The sequence below is a fragment of the Triticum aestivum genome, chromosome 1A (assembly GCF_018294505.1).
Source record: "Triticum aestivum cultivar Chinese Spring chromosome 1A, IWGSC CS RefSeq v2.1, whole genome shotgun sequence".
Taxonomy (NCBI): Eukaryota; Viridiplantae; Streptophyta; class Magnoliopsida; order Poales; family Poaceae; genus Triticum; species Triticum aestivum.
The window spans coordinates 590,925,314-590,931,313 of NC_057794.1; positions in this window are offsets into that span (position 1 = coordinate 590,925,314).

Below are 6,000 nucleotides of genomic sequence, written 5' to 3' on the forward strand. Positions count from 1 at the left end.
ATCGTTTGGGGCTGTGAGCGAAACTCCGGCCGGATCTCCTCATGGATGGAACCCGAATAGGCGATAAACCTGGACTAGAGACTTGAGTGTTTAGGTAGGTTGTGGTCTACACCCACGTCGGCTTTCGCTTGAAGTCTGCCGAGCACATGTCGTGTGCAGACGCTAAGTGGTGGAAACATGTATGAAGAAGTACACCCCTGCAGGGTTATTATCATCTATTCGAATAGCCGTGTCCGCGGAAAAGGACTTCTGGGTTACTTATATCAGTTCATAGACAAGTGAAAGTGGATACTTTAAAATACGCAAGATAAGCGTGAGTGCTATGGATGGCGTCCTCGTAGGGAGACGGGAGCGGATCCATAGTGGTGTATTGATATGGTGAATATGTGGACTCGTGTGCGCCACCTCAAAAGAGTCGCTTGCAGTCGTAGTTAGGATAGCCACCGAGTCAAAGCTGGCTTGCTGCAGTTAAACCCCACCACCCCTTTGTTGATAATGATGCATATGTAGATAGGTCTGATGTAAGTCTTGCTGGGTACATTTGTACTCACGTTTGCCTATTTTATGTTTTTGCAGAGAGACTTCAGTCTCACTAGTAGTTCCGCTTGGACTTCGACGTTTAGCTTGATACCTCAGCTACGATCTTGTGCCCTCGGCAGGATCTGATAGATAGTCAGGCTTCTCAGCCTTTTTCATTTATAGCTGTCTGTACTCAGACATGATAGCTTCCGCTTGTGCTTTGACTTGTATGCTCTGAGTGTTGGGTCATGAGACCCATGTTTGTAATATCTCGCTCCTCGGAGCCTATTGAATAAACTACTTGAGTCGTAGAGTCATTTTGTGATGCCATGTTGTATTGCACATATCGAGCATATTGTGTGTATGTTATTGAAATGCTTGGTATGTGTGGGATCTGACCATCTAGTTGTTTATCTTTAGTAGCCTCTCTTACCGGGAAATGTCTCCTAGTGTTTCCACTGAGCCATGGTAGCTTGCTACTGCTCCGGAACACTTAGGCTGGCCGGCATGTGTCCTTCTTCGTTCCTGTGTCTGTCCCTTCGGGGAAATGTCACGCGATGAATACTGGAGTCCTGTTAGCCCGCTACAGCCCGGTTCACCGGAGTCCTGCTAGCCCAGTGCTACAGCCTGGATTCACTCGCTGATGACCGACACGTTCGATGCTGGGTCATGGATGCCTGTCCCTGTAAGTCTGTGCCGCTTTGGGTTTACGACTAGCCATGTCAGCCCGGGCTCCTTATCATATGGATGCTAGCGACACTGTCATATACGTGTGCCAAAAGGCGCAAACGGTCCCGGGCAAAGGTAAGGCGACACCCGTGGGAATACCGTGCGTGAGGCCGCAAAGTGATATGAGGTGTTACATGCTAGATCGATGTGGCATTGAGTCGGGGTCCTGACAGCGTTGGTATCAGAGCTTGACTGCCTGTAGGATTACCAAGCCAAACTGGTCGAAGTTGAGTCTAGAAATTCTTAGTTATATAAGGGAATTGATTGTGGATGGAACGTAAGGCTCTTTTTACTCCTTATACCTTATGCCCTTCTGATCTGAGTCATCTTATCTTTCCTACGGGGTTAAGGAACTAGGTGTTCTCATCTATCTATCAGGATGACGTGTTACTAATCCGTAGACTTATAAGATTGTTGGATTAAGCCTCAGTTCAGTTTCCACCTCTGTATGTTAATTATTGAGCTTGAGACCTTGATATTGTGCTTCTGAGTGGTTATGCCACCATTTTTGTGAATGTCTCAAATCTTTTCTGAGCATTTACAGCCGTTATGCTGTCCGAGTCATCCCAGGTTACTAAGTAGTGTGATGCATTTGCAAAATCCTTTTCCTCTGGTTTCAATGTCTTTTAGGCCAGGTTAATCACACAAATTGTTGAGTTGAGGTACTCTACTGTCTCAACCTTTATGTTGGAGTTATTACTATGACCCTAGGTGTCTCAGGGGATCGTCTAGTAGTCTAGCCATGTTTTGTGTCCCAGTGTGATGATTCTGGCTTTTATTCTCGAAAGCATCCCGTGATGCCACTTAGTAGTAGGTATTCTACTCCTTGGGCTTTGAACCCGAGATTCACTCTACTTACTTCATGTTGATAGTGTTTGCTAGTTCCTTTAGGATATTAGTAACCTTTGCGATAGTCCTTGAAGTCCGTGGTATCTTCTTCTTCCAAATACCATGAACTACTTATGGCAGAAGTTCCTCGTTGAACTGAAATATCACAACAGGATTATTCTTGATGAGTTCTCCGTTATACATTGTGACTCTGCCAGTTCTACTATTCTGCATGGGTTATCCGGAAGAAACATGTGTAATTCGTTCGACATGCTAAACCATGCATCCACAACTCAGAAAATCATATGTTCCTTGAGTTGTCTCTCTTTAGTTGCATTCTGACCTCGTCTATCAATTGATAGTCAAGAGTATGCATGCGTTCGTTTATCGATGCCTATTACTCTTGTGGTCCGTCAAGCCATTCTATCGCAGAATGACTAGGAGAAACAAACTCCAGTACCTCTTCCATATCCAGGATTGGGTCAAAGAAGTTGTGCTCCGCAGATCAAATTGCTAATCCAGCTTTTGGTTCTGTTCTACCTTGGAGTATTACCTTATTCTATATCGAGATTGTTATAGGAATTGCACACCATCCCATGAACTCTTGGTACAGTGATACTTCTTGCCATCATTGTTCATTCCTCGGCCCTCGTGTTGATGCAACCGGAATACCGACAAATGAATTGTGATGTGTGAAATCAATACTGCTAGCAACTCTGTTGCTTGGTAGTTAAAGGATAATAATTTCATTCTTAGTATGTTGGTTTTCGAATCATCCTTCTAAGACTGATCGTGCTACCTAGTCCTTATTTCGGTGCACCCTTCAATTGATGAGTTAGGATTTTGTCAAGTCCTCACTCATTTGATCATATCGTCTTGCCCTCAAAAGCGAGATTGTTCTCGAGCTTAGTAACATACCAGTGGTTCGTGATTTTCTGAATGTCTTCTCGGAAGTATTACCAGGTTGTTCCCTGACTGTTATGTTGAGCTCGTGATCAAGTTGGTTTCTTGTGAACCACCTTCTCTCCAAGAATCGGTGTTAGATATCCCTGAGCTAGTTGGTTAAGCTAGACAACAACTTGGAGAGTTGGAAGATAAAAGCTTGCCTGACTTAGTTCGTTCCAAAAGGATATTCTTGTGTAGTGTGTGTTGAAGAAAGATGATATCTTCATCGGTTGGTCCCTGTGATCAGTTGCTGGACCTATTGCCTTATCAATCCTTTGATTTGAGTGTGGGCTATCGTCAAATCAAATCAGTACCAACGATGCTCGTAATGTTGTCCTACTCGTGGTTGATCCCTCGAGCATACACCATTACATCTTTGGTCTGACCAATACTATCACCGTGTTCACATGATGGTGGAAGTCCAGTGATATGGAAATTCCGATGAGTTGCTGTTGAGCCCATCAGTAGCATTTTGTCTCCCCCCATGAATCATGTTGAACATCAACCTAGTGTTGGAAACTTGTGTAAGCATTTCTTCGTGTTTCGTTCATGAAGCATATGTTCGAATGAAAGTAGTGATTTTCCCTAATTCATGTGCATATGATGCAAGTTGCCGCCATGAATTTGAGGAAGATTGTTTTGTTTCCCTGGAATCATTCCAAATTAGTCATGCACACGTGCGAAGTATTCTGTGGTCTGGAAACTTGCAACCTTCATTCCATATGTGTCCCGAGCACACCAAGCCACTGATTGATTTGTTCAAGGGGAAGAAGTTCCTTCATAAGAGCTAATCATATGACTTATGCAAGGACTTCGTTATCCACGGTGATGGTTCCCAACCAGAACTCGGTAGTGTTTTATTGTAAGACTACCACGTGGTCATGCTTGTCCGGGACAACGTGTTCACATGTTTGTAGCAGAACCAGCTCATGTTTTGGAGCTTGCTATCGTAGTTCATTTCCCGAGAATCTCGCAACGTCATCTCGTCGAATTGTGTTGCAAACTTTCATTTTTCTTCCTAGACTCAATGAGTCTGGAATATCCTGACACCAACCAGATCTGAATCTCAGGCAGATGTGATGGTTGGAACATTTCCCAAGAATTATAATATTGGTCCCTCGATAATCGGTACAGTGGATGTCGTGGCCAACACACCCAGCCGGAAGACCTGTTATTATAATATCTTGATTGAGGAAGTTGGCCACCCCCCATAGGGATTTCGTAGGATTTACTCCCTAGTTGCCCCTATGGATTTCTGAGATCCCGAAGTCCGACCTTTTACTTGATGTTCTAGATATCAAACCATATCTATGAATGGGTTACACTAGCACGTCAAGGAGAACATTAGAAGCGGAGTGCTAAATGTCTCTCGGTCGATCATCCAGATTTTATTTCCTTGGCCCCGCCAAGGGTGAAATCTGAGAAGGTGTTATCTTCCTTTGCATCTGCATCCTCCATCACCATTCATCATGGTAGTAAGTTGTGTTACTGGACCCTTGACACGGATGTTGGTAAAACCTTGATGAATATGGAAATGCTCAAGTTCTTGAGAGCACGCACAAGCGTTACGTGTTATCATCGGCTCTAACTGGGATTACTCTCAGTTTCCTCGGTAATGCTACGACCTTTTCAACAGTGGATTCACTCTCTATTGTTGGGTTCTTCCCCAGTTACCAGAATCATTCCCATCATTTGCATTTTGTTCCCAGCTTGCACCGCCAATGTGCCATTCTACCATGGGTCTCTTCCACCTCCGGTGATAAGCAAATTCATCCATTACGTTGTCTTCAACAAGGTAATCCACATCATCCAAGTCCGAGTATGCCATTCTACAGACCCCCTCCAAACGATCGTTGTGAATTGCCTTATGCTGGTATGAAGAGTTTCAATGATCTCTGAATCAAAAGTAATTCTTTTTGCCACTTAAGGAAATACTCTACGATCACCTTCCTCCAGGATGTTTCGACGTGGTATCATGGCAACTCAACTCTTCGCTACGTTGGCAATCGTTTACCACCTTCTTAAGCGTGGAATCGTTGTCTACCTAGTGAACCTTCGTCATCTGTTCCACTCCATTTCTTCAAATCTGTGCTTCGTCTCCCAGCTCAAGAGATGTTGCTATGTCTCATTCCGTGAGTTGTTCGATCTTCGAGAAGATCGACCCTTCTAGAGTCTCTTTCCCTCCAGGTCATGTTGGCAGGATTTCTCAGAGCAAGACGACAAGACAAAGATGGTGATCGAATCAACGTTTATATGAAGTGCAACCTGGATCGTGAAGATTGTGCTAGTTTGCGTTTCCCCCTCACCTTACCCTACAATTGAATCTCGAGACGAGATTCTTGTTTAGTGGGGGTGAGTTGTCATATCCCGAGCTTCTGGCATTGCTCTAGCCTAGCTTCATGTGTGCATCATGTCTATATTTTTGAAACTTGAGTTGAGGAATATTGGAAGCCTCAAAACCCTAAATAAAAGAGGGGCAAAAACCCTAGAAATCTCATTCATTGCTCCAAAATGCTCTTCTTAAATGTTTGATAATTTTTGGTAAGGGTTCTGGTCCCAACCAAAATATTGAACATTTTTAAGGATTTATTTTTGGGACTTTGGATTTAATTCATTAGCTATTTGAATTTGAATTATATTCATATAATTAGAATATAATTTCAAATACCCCCGAAATATTTATAAGCTTTTGGAAAAGTCCATCTAGCAATATAAAATATTCAGAGGAGTTTTTGGCATTGTTTGAATTATTATTTTTTAATTCAAAACAGTGGCAAAAGTTTAAATAAAACAAAACAGAAGAAAAAAATAAAAAGAACAGAAGCCTACCTGGGCCACTTACCTGTAGCCGGCCCAGCTGGCCAGCTCCTCCCGCTGGCCCAGCCCACCGCTACTCCCCCCCCTCTGTCGTCTTCCTCCCCGACAGGGGAACGGCGTGTGCCCGACGCTCGCCGGCACGCGCGCGCGCCACCTCCCCCC